General features: G+C 41.4%; 1 long non-coding RNA gene across 1 annotated transcript; it reads left to right on the forward strand.

Annotated features, from left to right (window-relative positions):
• Window positions 1-94: 94 nt before the first annotated feature.
• LOC143441411 (uncharacterized) lies at window positions 95-19,405 on the forward strand. The gene is made up of 4 exons (XR_013108779.1): window positions 95-228; window positions 7,232-7,331; window positions 17,408-17,500; window positions 18,494-19,405. It is a non-coding gene; the product is annotated as an uncharacterized LOC143441411 (long non-coding RNA).
• The last annotated feature ends 480 nt before the right edge of the window (window positions 19,406-19,885 follow it).

Genomic DNA, 19,885 nt, shown 5'->3' on the forward strand with positions numbered 1-19,885 from the left:
CGAGGCGCGAGGGGAGGGGTCGGCGCGGACACGCAGGCCGCCTCTTGGGGGCGTGCGGAGGGGGCGTGGTCGCGCGTCGCCCCCCGCCCCCGCCCTCCGGGCCCCGCCTCTCGGGCTCTGCGGTCTCGTGCGCTCTGAGCCCCCGGGTGTGCCGCGGAAAGGTCCCTCCGGAGCTGGGTGTCACTGCTCGGAATTCCCTCCACTGGAGATGGGTCTTGGGAATCTCAGGTCCGATCTTGGTTAGGAATGATCCGTGGAAAGCGTCCATGAGTGCTTTCTCACCAAGCGGGAATCCTGGTAGCTTTTCTTCTGCTAAATTGGCAAGATTTGCCGCTTAGCTTGGTCAAAAGGGTAGACAAGACTATGGTGGTCAGTAGTTCTATGGTTTGCTTATGTTTCCTGTTTCTCAGCACATATGTGTCTTCCTTCTGTGTTCACTGCTACGCTCCTTGGGCAAAATTGTGTGAGCTTATTTTTCTTATGTTTCATCACATTCTCAAATGTCCTCGAGACGCAAGATTAAAAGCAACACTGTTGGGAGAATTCATTTTAAAGTGTAAATCCTTGGCTTCCACCTTTCTTTTCTTTTGAGATCCTTAGGATCTAATCCAGGGCCTCATGCAAGTTAGACAAACGTTCTACATGGAGCTACACCTGCAGCTTGCCTGTGGTGTCCTGCAAGCTGCTATTTCCCCAGTGTTTACAAAGACTATGTTTTAAAAAGTCTTTTTATCTTACCAAATTTTAGGTCACAAAAGTACAATAAAAGTCACACGAGGCAGTTTGTTCTGAAGATTGTGCTGATGCCTTAGAATCCTGTGTGAAAGCACTGGCTACTTCTGTATTCCAGAGTGATCCCTCATTCCTAAATTTCCCCCCAGAGCTGCATTCATGAAAGCAAGTTAGGGAGCCTGAATTAGACACTCCATGGTCCCAAGATCAATACCCTTCCTTTGGGTATTGCGTAGAATTTCATCAATCAGGACGTGATGGTAATAGCCAAAGGGAGAGAGCTTAGGAGCCATTATACTCCTCGGCTCCAAATATCTTAGGAGTAGGTTGTTCTGTTTTTTAATGTCCCATTTAACTGCAGGAGTGTCATCGGAGTCTCTTGAATGTAGCCTCAAGGTAGGAGGGATGTGAACATTTCAAGAATAGTTGAAATAAAAGGATGGGTTGTTTGGGGACATTTCTAGCAAGTTGTGCTTAGGAGGACTGCTGTTACGCATTCTGTTCTTTTACTTTTGTCTCACTGGGTTCCCGAGAAAGTGATGAGACAACAAAGCTGTGTTTTAAGCTCTGTCTATAAATTCTGTGATGACCCACTCCTCAGGAGGTAAATTCCCTCACCTTTGCTTGCAGAGAGCACTTAGTAATGGCTTATGACCTGTAATGAATAGATTATGGCAGAAGTGACTGTGACTTACAGACTAGGTCATAAAAGGTGCTGCAGCTGCTTCCCTATCCTCACTCTTGGATCTCCTACACTTGAGGAGACAGCTACCACATCATAGTAAATTTACCCAGCACAGTGGGAAGGTTTGTGAGAAGGAGCTTAGCCCACCAACTGCCATGTGAGTGAGTGAGCCATTAGGAGTGGACCTCCAGCCCTAGTAAATCCTCTGGATGACTTCACCCTGGACAACTTAAGCCTCATGATGCATCCTGGGCCAGAACCACCCAGCCAGGCCACATGCAGATGATACATAGAAACTTCACAAGATAATGAATGTCTGCTATTTTAGGATACATTTTTGGGATAACTTTTTTTTATATAGCAATAAATAGTGAATACACTATATTTCAGATTTCTTCAGAACCTGGAAATACTCTTTTTATTCTTCCTTTTTTTCTTCTTCTTACATCACATAGGGTCTAGTTCTTAAGCCTGCCTTTGTATCAATAGCATGACTTATATCATCATGCTTTCAAATGGGTCAAATAGACTTTGTGAAAAGGCATGGAACATAACCACATTTGCAGCCTTATTTCTGTTTGGTGTTTATAGTCAATCTGCTGAAATATGACTCACTTATCAACACTGCCTACAATTCTGTTAATTATTACTCAATATGCATTCTTTTATATGAGGCATTATGCCACATATAATAAACATTTCCAGGTTGGAGTTTTTCATTTTTGGGGTTACATGAGAATCTTAACCAATCATTTTGCCTACCTTTTAGCTATGTGGCCATTAACATGTAGATTGTTTAGATCATTCCAGGGGCCTTGCCAGTAACAGCCAAAAGAAGCATAGCTTAGATAGACATAAATCTAGGTCAAAACCCGTTTTCTCGTCCAGGTTTCTCTTGGTAGCAAAGCTAACATTTACTCAGGACTTGCTTATATGCCAAGGGCTGTGAAGGACTGGACTTCTATGAATTCAGTTAGCTACTAAATATCACTGGGGAGGATTATAAACAAGGGGTCACACTGCTTATCTTTGAATCCTGGCTCCACCCATTCACCACCATTCACCACCCAATGGTCTCTACATAGCCTCCGTTTGCTTGCCTATCAAATATTGTAGATAATAGTGCCCACTTAGCTTAGGAAACAGAAGGAACTCAAACTCAATTTCTGCACTGTCTTCCTTGTTTGTAACAAATGGGACCACCTGAAGAAAACATCTAGAATCCAGGGCGTGTATAGAGACTCATTTCCTAGAATACCAAGAGCTTTGAGGCCTCTGTACTTCCTCAGGAAATTCCTCCTATTCTATATTCTCCTCCTATTCTATATTATATAGTCTCCTCCTATATTCTATTACATAGCTAGTAATAGAAAAAAGGCTTTCTGTGGGAGGTATTCTGTTAACAGAATGGCCAGTTTCAATTTGAAACATCCCCCCCCCACTAAGGGAGGAAACATGAAGGTCCCAAAATAGACAAGAGAAGTGTTGAAGTACAAGAAAGCCTCCAAAGATAGGAGATCTAGAAGGATCCCTAACTACACAGCTACCCAGTCAGGTAAAAATCAACCTGAGGGCCAGATATTTAGGCAACTGAGTTCATTGCTTAACGACTTTGCTTTTGTTTTCCTATAGTTTTCAAAGCAACTATTGCTAAGTGTCTCTCTGTTCATGCTGCAGTGATGTGTAGGGGACTATGTGATAAGACGGGCGTTTAGGGTGTAAGCACTCCACTGTGCAGTCTGGAAGCAGCAGCTGGGCTGGAGGTTTGAAGCTGGAGGTAGAAGAGGAAGTGCTTCCTCACAGATGAGCACGTGCTACCTGGGGATGTGGAAAACCGGCTGTAGCTTCTCATCTTGTCCCCCATCCTCTCCAGCTCCCTAGCTGCACACTGTTACTGAGCTCCTTTCTCATGGGGAGAGGTAGGGAATAACAGTCTTCCTACCCAGTCTGTAGACACATGGTAAGATCAAAGCCATCCTTTGCCCACTTAACTACAGGGAGATTTTAGAGACCATGGCACCTGAGTTAAACCACGAAGCAAGGATACGCACAATGCTGGTTGTCAGGAATCTAGCCTAAACCATTGGTGTATCCATAGTACCTAACAGCACACTTCTAGTAGGAGCCGTGGAAATACTTAGGGTTTGATTCATGAAAAACATTTTAGTCATAGGTCATCCATCCATAGCTTTACATTCTCCTCTAACATACATAAATGTCTAGCTAGTTTAAAAAGCAAGAATGGTGAAGCCATTCCTAAGAAAAAATTCAAAGCCTGGTGTGTTTGGGTCTCATTCTTGTAATCTTAGCACAGGGAAGACTGAGGCAAGAGGATTGCCATAAGTTTGAGGCCATCCTACCTGAACCTGAATTGGGACCCTGTCTCAAAACAATTAAAAATGAAAATAAAATAAATAGAAAAACCAAAAAAGGGGGGCATGTTTTAGTGGTAAGCTGTGTTCCTCATAATGATTGGTGATTATTAACTCACTAATAGATTCTAGTTATTCTACCTCTATTTCTAAGAATATATTAACACTCATGAATTAAACCTGGACAAGAAGCAGCTACATCCTAAGTAAGTCTTTTGGGCCTCTCACCGTTGGTAACTATTATACAATAGGCCTTTGTATAAACTCACTCCAGAGCTTATTACGAGGATTATTTAGATTTTAATCTGCCAAGTGCTTCAGGTTTTTCTCAGAATTCTTTTATAAATAAAAATGGCATTAAATTTTTTTTTAATCTCAGAGAATTATGTTTAGTCTGGTTCTGCCAGAATAAAATATAACAAGCTCACCCACTGCTGAATTGCTTGTTTTCCCTAAGGAAAAACAAAACAAAACAAAACAAAACAAAAAACCCAAGAGTAAAACCAAGCCTAAATTACCTTTAATGGCTTTATGACTACAGGAGCACACTTGACTGAGCAGGAATTACTACCTGAACCACAAAGAGCTTGGTGTATGATTTATGCCACACAATAAGACCTCATAGCAGGCATGCCAGATGATAATTATATATAAAACTCTATAATTACTGTAGCTATTTTACACTGAGGAGCAAAGATTTACTATCTTCTTTGTTGTTTACATTTTAGTAATTTATATTCTGTTCACTTACAAATAAGATTAAGAGCAGCCTTCCCTTTTTGTAGGCCTTGTCATACAGTGTAAATGCTAAAATATTTCCCCAATACCAAGTACTGTTTAATCTTCATTGTGTGCAGAGAAACACATAGACACACTAGTTACAGATAGAAGCCAACATCAGACATGAGAGCCAGAGGCTGGCTGGCTTCCTTGGGAACCCTGCTCTTTAGCCACCAGCTGTCCTTTGGTTGGAATTCGGTTTCTAGTAACCTGCTCACCTCAGTCAGGATAGCTCCACCCTCATCCAGAAGGAATGGCTCTGAATGTTCTAAATTGTATGCAGGCTACAGGCTTGAAGAGCTCTGGAGCAGGCCTGATCTTGGAAGAGGGTAGATAAGAGCCTCATTGTATTTACAATGGAGCCTGTCTGGCAGGTGGCCAGCCTGGTTTGCTTGGGGCTGCAGAGGTTTCCTGGGACTTGGGACTTTGATTTACCTGTTTACCTGGCAGTGAGCATCGGTTTTAGAACCTTGCGATGACTGATTTGCTGGGTGGGGAGAGACACTGACCTGGGAAAGATACTTTGTGCCTTTTGCAGCCTGCAGCACCTTGAGCTGGGTGTTCTCAGGAAACCCTGGGAAGAAGTGGTGTGGCCTTGGAATGTCAGAGGTGCCCAAGAGTGAGAGCAGTCATGGGCAGGCAGGACTGCAATGGCATCAGAGCTCTCTGGACTCATTAAGGCTCTGCCAGTTCTTAGGTCAGCTAGCTCTGGCAGCTTTGCAGGTATGGAGTCAGGCTGGTGCCAAATGACCATGGCCAGAAACTGTGAATTATCTCACATATTCTGAGAATATGGTGTTCCTGTTCCCTGGAGGCTCTTTTCCAGGAACTAGTGACTAGAGGCACCAAACTGCCTTAGAGCTAAAACAAGGGTGCCCAGGTGTTTTAAAGAATACTAATTTCTTTCCCATTAGGCAAGTTTCCCTCCTCCCCATCAATCTCCACAGCTAGCTAACTCTTGCTCAGCTCCACTCCAAGCCCCTGTGGACCTGCACAGTCACTCTTATCCTTAGATTCCCTTTCTCCTCTCCATTTTCACACTTTCTTTCCCTTTCCTTTTTGTCTCTTCTTACCTTCTTTCCTTCTTCAACAAATATTATGTGAATGTCTAACATGCCAGTCATTAACTATGGCACTTAAACTCTAGAAAAAAAGAAAGCCCAGATGATAGGCCCTGCCATTCAGAGTCACGGCTGCTAGACCTTTATTATGGTTCTTTCTAGATTAAATGCAGACTGTTACTATTTATATGTAATATGGTTTTTTAAAAAAGTTTTATTTATTGTTATTTTATGTGTCTTTGTGTTTTGTCTGCATATATGTATGTGTACCATGTACATGCCTGGTGTCTTTGGAAGCCAGAAGGGCAATGAATCAGCCTAGCACTGGAATTACAGACAGCTGTGAGGTGCCATAAACATGCTGAGAATTGAACCCCAGTTCTCTAGGAGAGCAGGCAGTGCTCATAACCACCGAGCCATTATTCTAGCCCTGACCTTTTTTTGTTGTTGTTGTGGCCTGATTGGCCTTGAATCCTCAGTTTCACATCAGTCTCCATCCTTAGCATTATGGGTAGTTGAGAGTGAAGATTGCTCATCATTGTACTGGATTATCTATGTGTAGTTTTAAAAGTGAATGCACAAAATAACGTATTCTTTATTCACAGCTGATTTTCAGTCTTGCATTCCGGGACACTCTTTATAAGCTCTCACCAGATGAGATTTGGAGATAAGGGGCCCCATCCACTGTGTCATGCTCTCGGGCAGGAACCTTGCTTGCTCTGCTGCAGCTGTTCTGTACTCCCGAGCTGCCGTCTCAGAGCTCAGCATTCTGTCTTCGCTTTGTCAATAATTTGGATATTTTTTTATCTCAAAGTACATTACTTTGTATTTGCTTCCACAGAAGCTCATTTATTAGTTGTCTGATTACATGGTCAGATTTCTGGGCTCTTCCTGTAAAAGGCCAGATAATGAATAACTTCAGCCTTGTGGGGGAACTGAAGTGTCTGTGATATCTGCTGTTGTAGCAAGCTTGAAGGCTTGCACAGAAGATCCTAAGCCAGTGACAGTGGCTTTTCCGGTAATATCTTTTTATAGAAATGTTTCATGTCGTTTTTATGCATTTTTCTATTTCTTCCAACCATTAATGAATGTAAAAACTATTCTTAGTTTGCAGGTTGTAAAAAACAGGTAGAGGCTGGATTGGTGTCCAGGGCTTGATCTAGATCATCACTATTTAGAATTGTTGCTAGTGACTCTACACCCACTCTGCCCTCCAGATCATCGCACCCATGCCAGTCAGCCCCTCCCAGCACTGATGTAAGGGGTCAGGCTGTTTTACTCAGTTCGGTTCATTATGCCCCGCCCCCCAAGACTATTACGGCATCAATGCTTAGATTTTTCAGTGGTCCTTGTTTAGGTGAGATATAGCTAAGGACCCTCTCTTCTGACCGTTCAAGACATTCCTGTTAAAATACCCCAAACCCTTGAAAACAAAGATGACTGTGTCTTTACCATTTCCCCTAAGCTCAGGGACTCTTCCTGTGCCCCTGGGCTGTAGCCACTCTGAGTCTCTGTGTTAGGGTACTTACCGTGGGCCTTGGCATGTGCCGTATCCTTGTTTGGAATGTTATTCATCACTTCTTCTCTATCTTTTAACTCAGGTGAGCTTTAAGTGACGCTGACCACGGGAGCCATCCATTATCCCAGTCCAGATGAGCCATTACTTGTAGGTCTGCTGCACTCCAGGCTCCCTTCATCACGGTTAGTGGTATTTATTGTCTCACTGAGGGCTGCTTCTAACTCCTTGTTAGTAGTCTCTAAGTTCCAAGAAAGTAGGGACTCTTTGCTCACTGCTGTGTGGCACCAGATCTGGCATAGCTAAAACCCAACAAGCACCCACTGGGGCCTCAGCCTACTGCCTGGGACATTGACACCTCTTGTCACAGTCTCCCCTGTACCAGTAGACCCAATGGACTTGAATGAATTATAAGATCATTTTTGTTGCCCTCTTTTAAAATAGTCCTGGCAACTAATAGTCCTGGTAACTAGTATTCTAGACTGTGCTGATTTAAATGAGATGATGAGCATGTCGCACACATGAGGGCCTGACCCAGACACTGCTAGGTTACTGTTATCTCTCTTCCTTCCCACCTTACCATCCATTGATGTCAAATTCATGATTGCTTGATCCCCAAGTACCATTTTTCCAGATTGTTAAGGGTGCAGTGCTCCACCCTTCTTCTGAGATATCTACCTTGTTTCCACAGAGAAATGCACTCTGATTACAATGCCACCCTAGGTCAGGATCAGTCACTGGAGTCAATAGGCCCTGCCCTTTGTTTTAATTTTGAGCTATTTCCTTATTGTTCCACAAAACATTTCAATCCCAGGCAACTTTTATGCCAGCCTGTCCCTTGAAATGTGTCAAAGGTTTTATGAGGTCTCTAGATGGATCATGCTAAACTGTTTTTAATCTACATACTATTCCTCAAGAATTAAGCTGTCTGATTTTTCTTTAGACATACCATCTCAACATCCTTTTTTCTATGTGCTTAGTTTGCCTGTGCTACAAGTCTACCATGACTTCCCCTATTCCCTTTTGAGGGAGGTGTTAAATAATAAAGTCATGCAGTAAAGATTTCACTGTTTTAAACTCACTATGATAGAAATCCTTTTATAATTTAGTTAATGCAATCCTTATCATAATTAGACATTGTGAGAGTAGTGATGGAAAAATATGACATCAACGTGAAAGAAGCCAGTTTGCAGAGGAAGCTTGAAAGCCCTTCCCCATCCTGCTGTCATTTAAGGAACAGAGCATAACAAGCAAAACGAAGCACAAGAAATAAAAAACAAAACAAAACAAAACAAAAACAAAAACAAAACAAAACAAAAACAAAAACAAAAACAAAAACAAAACAAAACAAAAAAACGGGAAGCATAGGACTATAAAAGACCATGTGCTGTGTGATCAGATACCCTGAGGACTTGTTCTAGTCTGCTTTCCATTGCTGCAATAACCAACAGCAGCTTGGGGACAAAGGGGTTAATTTGTTTGCATGATCACATTCCATCAGGGAGTTCCATCAAGGCAGGAGCTCAAGCAGGGCAGGGACCTGGAGGCTGGGACTGGAGTAGAGACCACAGAGGAGCACTGCTTACTGGCCTGACTTCCCTGGCTTCCTCGGCTTCCTTTCGTTTACAACCCAGGAGCACCTGTCCAGGGGTGACACTGCCCATACTAGGCTGGGATCTCCTATATTGATCATTAACCCAGAAACTGTCCTACAGACTTGCCTATATGCTAGTTTTATGGCATAAATACCACAGTTGAGTTTCACACTTCCCAGATGATTTTAATGTCCATCATGGTGTCTGCTTCTATATTTTCCTCTCATATTAGCTTTGGTGGTTAGTGATGCCAGTGGAAATGCTGTGAATATCATTTGTTTCTCTTTTCAAATTTAAATGAGCAGCTACACATTTTGGCTAATGATCCTTCAGTGATATCCTGGGCTTCAGAAAGAACTCAGGTGTTGTTTGTATTTAAGCTCATCATTTGTCTGTCTACCCACCCATCCAATATTTCGTAGAGGTCCTGTACCAGATATGTGCTATGTACTGAATATAGGCCAAAGCTTAAATCTCTAGTTTCTGGAAAGATACTGGGAGTTAGAGAAAGAGACATTGACAGAGGGTGGGAAGAGTGGGTAGGAAAGATCTCGGAGGAAGGACTTCCTGTAAAGACATTGCCCTGAGTCTATTAAGATAGAGAATTCAAGAACGCTCTGATTCACACACACCAAGCTGTGTCTGGTGGGTGGAAGTGGCATTCTCTTCTGGTCTGACATGGTCTGTGGTTTACTATAATTCTCAGTTCCCTTTCCTGTAAGCTGGTGTTTTCCTGGTTCTCTGATGCTCTCATTTCCAATGTCAGTTTTAGAAAATTTCTGGTGTTCTCTGTATAAGTAGCATCCTATCTATCTCAGTAGCCTACTAGAATTGCTACAGTGGCTCACTCTCTGTGTGTGTGTGTGTGTGTGTGTGTGTGTGTGTGTGCGTGCTCGCTCGCTTGCACATGTTTGTGAGTATGTGTGTCTATGTACGTGGGCAGGTGTCTCTTCATATTTTTTGAGACATGGTCTCTTATTGAACTTGGAGCTCATGGTTCAGTTAGACTGGTTGGCCACTGAGTTCCAGGGAGCTGCCTGTCTCTGCTCTCTACCCCTGCCTCAGTGTTGGAGCTACAGCATTGGCTCAGTTTCCACATAGGGTTTGAAGGTCCAAACTTATGTTTTTATGCTTGCCTGGCAGGCACTGTACTGACAGCCATCTCCCCAGACCTTCGTTAACTTTAAAGAAGCTGTTTTTGCAGAAGTGGTTTACTTCATTTTCCCCTGTAGTATATGTTGGTGTGTGCATGAGCCCTCAAGTATGTGTGTGAACTTGTAAGAAGGGAACCTGGATTATTGTTGCTCAACCATTAAACCATGTTCAGATAGGAATCTTGGTGACCAAGTGTCCTTTATGTGTGGACTTTCATTAGATGAGTTCATCATGGATCAAAGCAGTTGATTTTGTTGCTATTCTCAGAGTACATTTACTTTGCTTTAACCTGCCAAATACAAAGTAGAATATTGTGAGGGTCTGTCTGTTGTCCATCGGTCCATCTGTCTGTCTGTCTGTCTATCTATCTATCTATCTATCTATCTATCTCTAATGTGTGTGTGTGTGTGTATGTGTGCATGTATATGTAAATTTCTTGAGGATCCATAGTAAACTAAGCACGTTGGTCAGTGTGGGGTGTGATTTCAGAACACCTTAGACTTTATTTTTGCAGTTTTGGAGAAGTTGAAGACCATAATTGAGAACAAGCTGCTGGCACGTTCACTGTTGGGTAAGGATCCTCTTTCTGGTTATGGGTAACCGTCTTTTCGTGTCCTCTACAGGGAACAGAGACAGGGAACCCTTAGGGATCTTTCCTGTCACTAATTTCATGAAGTCTCCATCTCCATAGAACCTAATTATCTCTCGAAGGCTCCACTTGCCTTAGAGTGTAAGGTCTCTGTCCCAAGGTGCTACAAAAGGCCAATCAGAACTGATCAGTCCCTTCTCTTTAATAGCCATCTCTCTTCAGCATCCCCCCCAATTTCACCAGAAGTCTGAGTCATATTTCCTTTTGCATTTTTTAGAGTATATATCACCAAGATAAAATGATTTTGAAACCCCCAAACTCAACCTTTGAGGATCATTGTAGGACATCCACCCTCTGTCTGGAGTTTTGACTGACTGTGAAACTCACTAGAATCCTTTAATGATCCAGCCAGTGAAGTCACTGAATCTGAGGCTCTGTATATCCACCCGCTGGTCAGGAGGCTCATTGATCCTCAGCTTCTTATGTAGATCCACTGTGGTGAACTAACGAACACATGAAAACTGTAAACGATAGACAGGCAGATACATTTCATTATGTTGTACGGAAGTCAGAACCTTACATTGTCACTTTTTCTTTTGCCTAATCTATTCATTGCATAATAGCAAAATGAGAGTTTGCACTTAATTAACACATATTGATTATATAAAGTAACGGGTTTCATGACACTTTTTTTCTACATGGTTATATACATATGTAATATAGTACATATTATGTAATTATAGTATAAAATATTAAATATATATTAAATACAGTTATAGAATATTTCATTGTAAATATTATATATAATATGTATATATAAAACACTTTGACCAAATTCACTCATCTGTATTCTATCTTATTCTTCCTTCCCCCTTTTCCCCTTTCCCCCTTTCCATCCCTAACAATCCCCCTTTCACATATGAGAGAAAACATAGTATCTACCTTTTGTGAGCCTGGCTTACTTTACCTGTAGTGATACTCAGTTCTACTCATATTCCTGAAAGTTGCATTTATTCCTTTAAAATTTTTGTTACTTATGACCAAATAAAACTCCATTGTGCATATATTTCACAGTTTTACTATCCCTTCATCCTTTAATGGGAATCTAGACTAATTCCATGACTTCGCCATTGTGACAAATCCAACAGTGAATATATGTGTGCAGATGTCTTTATAATTACTCGGGTGTCTCTGTAATAACTCAGGTGTCTCTATAATAACTCAGGTGTCTCTATAATAACTCAGGTGTCTCTATAATAACTCAGGTGTCTCTGTAATACTCAGGTGTCTCTATAATAATGCAGGTGTCTCTATAATGATGCAGATGCTTCTATAATGACACAGGTGTCTCTGTAATAATGCTGGTGTCTATAATAATGCAGGTGTCTCTATAATAAAATGGATTTGCAATTCACCCAGAAGCTTACCGTGAAATTCTCCCTGGACCAAGGACATTCTTTGGTTTTGTTGCAAAGGGAAGTTTCTGAATCAACTCACACTTGTGCCTTAGCATGACCACTGGTGTGCCCTTTATCACTGTCTCATGAATGGAATTCTGAAACCAATGGCTTGCAAAGTTGTTTGGGGATGTTTGTTGCATAGTAATTGGAAAACAGAACAGGGGACATCTATCCCTATTCCCAGCACCACTTTAGCTTAACCTTTGTGACATATTAAATAAAATCATGGAGTCAGTTTATCTGCCTTTTCTATTTGTACTGAATTTTCCACCTATTTATCTATCCACTTATGTTTTGTTTATCTGTCTATTTGTGCATATGTCTGTGAGCACATGTGTGTAGAGATCCGAGGACAACTTATGGGAATTTGTCCTCACTTTCTGCCATCTAGATTCCAAGAAAAATTTAGGTTATCAAGCTTGGTAGCAAGCACCTTAGTCCCCAATCCATCTCACTGGCCTATGGACTGAAAGTTGGATATAAATATAATTCTAGTTCTTTTAATTATATACACATATATTACAGAGTCTGATTCATTTCTGCTTGGTGGTTTCTTCTTTCTAATTTAATTTTAATTTGGATCTGCATTTTTGGTACCATGGGACGTTAAATGGATATAGGGACCTTTACTCAGGCATTTTTTTCTTTTTGTTCATAAGCAAAATGTGAGGTTTCTCTTTAATGTCACTGATTTCATTAACAGTTACAGGTGCTTTGTTTGTACCCATCCTGTCACAACTTTAAACAGATTCACATTTATTTTTTCAACTAACTATATTTCAGATCTTTTTGTTCTCCATTTTGCTTTGAATTATCACCACAAATCTAACTAAAAGCCACAAGCAACGACTATGCTGTAGTCTGTTACACTATTTCAAATTTTTTGTAATACTTTTGAATTCTGCCTCACTTAAATGTTTAGAATGGCAGCAGACTATAACCAGATTCTCAGTCAGAGTAACGTGAATGCCTTCTAGCCCAATTCCGTTTGGAGTCCTTGCTTGTAGCTCTCTAAATGTCATAAGTACTGTTGTCATTGTTAGCACGTCTGTTGGTATTCTGTCCCTTATGAAATAAACTAGGAAAGCAGGGCAAAATTTTAGGACGTGAGAAGAAAGACTCCTAGAATCCAATCAAAGCTTTTTTGTCAGCAGATAAGCAAGAATTCTAGTACAGTTATCACCCGCTTAAGGTCTTCTCAGCCATAAACCTGTAATTTTCTAGGACTCTGTACTGGCTGGTTTTGTGTCAACTTGACACAAACATGAGTCATCAGAGAGGAAGGAACCTCAGGTGAGAAAATGCCTCAGTGAGATCCACCTGTAAGGCATTTTCTCAATTAGTGATCAATGGAGCAGGGACCATCCCATTGTGAGTGGGGACATCCCTGAAGTAGTAGTCCTGGGTTCTTTAAGAAAGTAGGCTGAGCAAGCCATGGGAAGCAAGCTGGCAAACAGCATTCCTGCATGGCCTCTGCATCAGCTCCTGCCTCCAAGTTCCAGCCCTGTGTGAGTTCCTGTCCTGATCCTTTGATGATGAACAACAATGTGGAAGTGTAAGCTACATCAACCCTTTCCTTCTCAACTTGCTTTTTGGTCATGGTGTTTCATCATGGCAATAAACCCTCTAACTAAGACAGACTCTCACCAGAAACTCCATTTATAGGAAAGCACACACGCTAAACCCCTTGTGCAGCTGTAGCAGCTTCTGGCTTTATCTGATTAGATCACAATCCGTCCAAGGCATCCCTGGAGCCAACGAATACATCTCTTTGATCAAAAGATAAAAAAGTAGTAGGAGGAAAATGAGGAGGAGAAAGAGGAGATGAAGGAAGGAGGTTGTAGCAATGTCTTTAGATGTAACCTGAGAGCCACCAAAATGGTATATATTTCTAAGAAAATGAGCTTATTTCCCTTAAGGAGCCTGTACCCTCACTTGGGTGCATCTTATTTCCTTCTACTGTCCATTGGGAAGCACACACCCTTATCTGGGCACATCTTACTTTCAAAGCACCCTTCTTTGCTCGTCTATATTAAAATATGTTTAATAAAACCTCCAACTCTGTTTCACTCAAGGTCCCTAAAACTCTTAGGTTACTGAGAGCCTGACTCCCAACTGTAGCTGTGACTCAGTCCCCTTACCAGTGACACACCACATTCCCAACAGAATGGCTGGCACATGCATTATAGTACTTATTTTTTATTTTTTTTTTAGCCTGCATTTCCAAAGTCCTCTGTATTCCTCTTGTAAAGCAACCCTGACATCCTACAGGCCATGTGGTCAGGCTTACCACAGCGATGGCCTTATTCTTGGTACATTTTCTGGACCAGCCACTTTTCCTGTTGCTGTGACTGACAAAAGCCTAACAGAACAATTTAAGGAAAAGGGGACTCATTATTGGACAGTTTCACAGGAAAGTATGGCGGTTGAAGGGGATCCATCTCTGGGAACTTCTGGTGTGGCTTGTTTACATCTTTGTAGACACCTTGCCAGAGACCTTGGCCTTGAACTGGAAGTGGATTTCACTTTTTTTTTGTTGTTTGTTTTGTTTTGTTTTTCAAGACAAGGTTTCTCTGTGTAGTCCTGGCTATCCTGGAACTCACTCTGTAGATCAGGCTGGCCTTGAACTCAGAAATCCGCCTGCCTCTGCTTTCCAAGTGCTGGGATTAAAGGCGTTCACCACCACTGCCCAGATGGATTTCACTTTCAAAGGATGACTCAAGAGACCATTTTTTTTTCTAGGTAGGTCACACCTGCTAAAAGTTCCAAAAACAGTGCCACCATCTGGAGACACAGGAACCTGTGGGGGGCAGTCACATATAAACCTTAACAGTGCTACTTCTAGTCTTCCCACAACACATTATGTCCTTTTTTTTTTTTTTTTTCTAGTCCACTAGTTGAACGAAGAACTGAAGATAAAATAGCTGGCCCAGGTCCCTAAATGGCTGGGCAGAACTGAGTCCCCAGGCCTTTTTGATTTATGTGGGGATGTGTTGAGAATTGTGGTTTTTGGGTGTGTTTTGTTTGAGAGTGCATCTGTTACAGCAACATCTACCATCTACCTTAACTGCTGTGGAGATTTTTGAATGCTTCTGCTCTTGTCATGTGCAGTTCCTCAGCTAAGAGACTGGACAAGAATTATCACTGACCCATTCTAGTGATCATTATAATTCTTATTGTTTCCTTTTAGTAAATTACCTTGGAGGTTCTGCTATTATTTTAAGATTTTTAAAAAAAAGTTCACTGGTTTCTTAGTGCTAAAAGCTGTTAAAGGATTAAACATAAAATAAAACTTTGAATTATAAATTTGTATTGTAAACATAGGACTTTATTAGGTAGGGCTAGTATAGAGCATTGATAGTTATGTATCCCTGGAGGCCACATGGTCATGTGTCCACCGTTCATTAGGTTCTTTACACACACACACACATACACACACACACACACACACACACACACACACACACACACACACACATTACCACACGACAGACACTGGAAACCAAATGATAAATGAGACAGATTTAACCTTTAATTGTCACATATAGAATCACATATTCCCAGGGTGACCATGAAAAGGGTGCTGACATCTGTGAAGTCACTTTACTTAAAAACAAGGGCAATGCTACTGGTGTGCTCCTGGCTAAGTTACCTGCAGGGTCTACGTGAGATTAGCTGTGTGGTAAAGTGACTTCCAGATACTGCTCAACAAGTATGTGTCTTTAAAAAAACTCACTAATCATTCTGGAGGCCAGTTAAAAATGGCAGTTTCCAAAGAGAAAGCCTGATTCTGTCTCTAAATGGGTGTATTTGAGCTTCTCTGCCCTTATTTCCGTTGTACTAGGGATACTGAATTAACCACACTCTTCAAAGATAATTTCACAAGAATATTCTTAGCTACTTATCACTTCTCTTAGGTTAATAACCAGGACTGGAATCTCTGTGTTACGGGATAAATATGTTTAACTTGTTATGAAACTGCTGTTTTAGGCCCTCATTAGGAAAGTTTGAGAGATGACTCCTCGTCTCACCAAATGATTTTGTATTAGTTTGTAGCTGAATCAAAATTCTTGAGGCTGGGTACTTTACAAAGAAATGAAAATCAACAATTCCCAGTTCTGGAGACTGATGGTCTCAGACTGGGTAGCCTATTCAGTCCAGCTTCTTTTGATCATGGTGCCAAAACAGGTCATATCAAGGCAGAAGCCAGAGGGATTCAGGTACCAGGCCTGATGTTTTGCTTTGTTTTGTTTTCCTTTCTTTAACATGATAAACAAAACTCAATCTCTCAAGGATGGGGGTGATAAATACATTAATCTGATAATCTTACAGTATATAATCTACCTGTTAATGACTCTGCCTCTTGGACCCCCTCCCAGTAGGCACCAAGCTTTCAGCCCAGTAGGTGACACTGATACCACATCCAAACTGTCGTTTGGATTGTCAGGGTTTTGGTGTTGTGGTGATGTGGGCGAAACTTAAAACAACGAATCGATGCTAGAAAGGAGTCACTAATACATTTTCTTAGGAAAAGCCAAGTTACACACAGCGGAATCTAGCTGAAGGAGCTCCACCAATAAGCCTGGAAGAGAACTTGTGTGCTAGCCTGCTTTATCAGGAACTGTAGGAAAGGCAAGTTTGTAGCAGAGTTGAAGTTTAGGTTGCTGAGAAAATTTCTGCTCATGTTTACTCACCAAGGATGATCTCCAGTTAGACTCCATTCTCATAGCAAAAGGAGACAACCCCTGGACTTACAACTAGCCATTCCATCAACTCCATATCAAAGTATAGGACCCTAAAGGGAATCAACCCAGGGTCACAATCACCAGTGAGTCCTGGTCTGCCATTAACTATCAGGAAAAGTATAATTCTGCCAAGTAGGCAGGATAAACCTGGGTAACACCTAGTCGAAAAGAACAGTATTGATGTACTTATAAGTCTGGCAATATCTTTACTGTGAGACTCTCCTATCTGCCCAAGTGGCCAGACTTGCAGTCTCCCGTCTCTGTTCAAATTGTTCAAAGTGTAACCTGGGCCTGGGACCTGAAAGAGAGTTGAGAATAACAGTGTATATGATATGCATAAGCCTGAGGTGTGTATACATTAGTAAAATCTGTTTGTGGCTGGCTTTTCTTTGGACATTAGTCAGAGATGGACATGTGCTACATTAAAGAGATATTTAATCTCTAAGTGTATGGAATGATATTACGAGCAGGCATATTAATTTCAGAAAAGCTATTTAATTTTGGTGAAGTTCTGTTTATCTTTTGGTTATCTTTTGTTGCTGTTGTCTTTGAGTATTGTATCTTAGAAATCATTGCTTAATCATGGTCACAAATATCTACACCTATATTTCCTTTTAAAGGCTTTATAACTTCATTTTCTATGTTCTGGACTATGAACTTCTTTGAATTAATTCTAAGTATGGAGTGAGGTAATGGACCACACTGATTCTTTTGCAGGTGAACATCTAAATGTCTGAGCACTGTTGAAAAGATGCCTTGTCACTGAGTCACCTTTGCAAGTGCTTTGTGGAAGATCAACTGACCACAAATGTATGAATTTATTTTTAGATTTTCCATGACTCCATGTAACGTTGTAGCCTAACCTTGAGCACAGCTTTTATGTGTGATTCATTGGGGCTCTAATTTGTGTTTTCCTGGTGACTAATGGCAGCTTTAGAATGTGAATGTTTTTTCCTGCCTATTCCAGTCAACCTCTCACTCCACCCCACATCCACGCACGCTCTGATGACTCTATCAGTCTTGATTGTTTGCGAACTCTATGCAGTAGTTATGACACAGCATCCGCACACTTGCTGGGCATCTTTCTTGGGCATCAGCATGTTTTTTACACTCATTCATGCGTTTTGTGTATTATGGATTATTTCTTCAGAATCTCTTTTTACAAAAATTAATATTTCTATTTCCTTTTTATGTAATTATGGTATGAAAAATTATAACCTGTTTCTCATCCAGCTGATCTGTGTGGTTATGGATGTCAGAATTTTTTTTGCCTATTTCTAGTTTTTGTCACTTCTATATAATTACTTTTTAAATTATTATCCCTTGATGGCTATACAAGAGTCAAGAGTCATTTTTCCTGTCTTTCTTTACTTAAATGTGTGTGGGTGTTTTGCCTGCATGTATGTAATGTACCATGAGGCCAGAAGATGATGTTGGATCCCCTAGAACTGGAGGTACAGTCAGTTGTAAGTCACAATGTATGTGCTGGGAATTGAACCTGGGTCCTCTAGCAAGATCAGCAAAGTGCTCTTAACCACTGAACCATTTCTCTAAGTTGCATTTTTTTCTTTTTGTGCTCATACATACTGCCATAGTTTTATGTCTGACTTAACTCTATATTCATGCAGACATCCTATTTATTCAAACTCTAAATTCTTGCTTTGAGTAATTAAAATATATAGAATACTTGTGAGTTTCTGGAAAAGTTGCCAGGATTATTCATGTTAGGGAGATATTCTCGACAGAGGAGAGTGTTTGTCCCTTCCGTGCACTGCTGTTTACGTGCTATGTTTGTCTTTGCAGGTGAATGTGGAGACACTGTTTGTGAAGATCCACATTTATTTCTCCACCTACAAGAAAGAATAGGCATACAGAAAGAAACCAAAGTGAAGTTGGGCTTTCTGAAGGATAATTTTCTTTAATGCAGTCTGCAGATACTGAAGTCTGCTGTCCCCTCCCCCACCACCTCCACCCTGCCAGTAACTACAGCTGCTGAGGGACAGTTGACTTTGTGGTACAACCAGTTTCTTCACCTTTACACACTGAACTCTCAGTCTTTTCTCTTCTCCTCTGAATAATACTTGTCTTGGACAACTGTCAATTAACAACCCCCTTCCCTTTATTGCCCCAGGCTCTTCCTCAGTGCTCTGTGCAGGCCTCACAAAGCCCAACCCTAACCTAGTCAGACTTCAGCCAGGGAATCAGAAACAAAACCAAGCGTCTGCTAGGAGACACATTGCAGGGGAATGGCCCTGTTGCTGGAATTCCTCCCTAGAGGGAGAGGTCTACATCTTCTCCCTCTGCCTAAATGTGGGAAAGTGATGAGTTTCTTAGGCTGAGTCAGGGATTATGGCCAGGAACATTAGTCACCTTAGAGCATTCACACTGGAGGGTGTGTTCTCAGCACAGGTGATGACTGTCCGACGGCTGTGTATTATGGATCTCTCTCCCTTGACCCTCCGCACCTATACTTTCTATCCCAACCCCACAGATTCATGTGTTTGAACACCTGGTCCCCAGCTGGTGGCGCTGTTTTGGAAAGTTATGTAACCTGTGGGAGGTGAGTCACCTGGGAGGGGTGATTGTTAGGAGTGGGTCTTTGAGGGGTAGGATCTGGCTCCACTTTCTCTTCTGTTTTCTGCTTTCTTCTACATCAGCACAGACTTCTAATGCTTCAGAGCCGTGTCTTCCCCACAATGATGGACTAAAATTTCTGAAACCAGGAGTCAAAATAAACTTTTTTTTCCCTCTTCTGTTGGGCATTTTGTCATAGTGATGAGAAAAAACTAACTGGTATGATGAAGGAAAAAAAAAAAAGGAAGAATGAAGCTATAACAAATTCACTCATCTAAGGTCTGTAAGAGCTGGGGTAGGGTAGGCAAGGACTGAAACCCACTAATATTCCAAAGTTCAAGACAGCCTAGTGCTATGCTCTTAACTTTTGTTGTCCCCGTATTTTCCAGGGTTATCAATCATTCTTATTCTTTTATCCCTACAAATTCCTTCATTGCAGTACCAACATATGTCCCACTGGTACCTCCCAGATTCTTTTCACACACGTGCCTTGACAACTGCACCTAACATGCCTTCTTTGGGGTTTTCTCCAATCCCTGAAGCCCCGTGCACATGACACCTTTCTCCCAGGCTTATCCTGTCTTCTATAAAGGTTCTTACAAAGATCAAACTATTCATCTG

Source organism: Arvicanthis niloticus, chromosome 2 (assembly GCF_011762505.2).
Source record: "Arvicanthis niloticus isolate mArvNil1 chromosome 2, mArvNil1.pat.X, whole genome shotgun sequence".
Taxonomy (NCBI): domain Eukaryota; kingdom Metazoa; phylum Chordata; class Mammalia; order Rodentia; family Muridae; genus Arvicanthis; species Arvicanthis niloticus.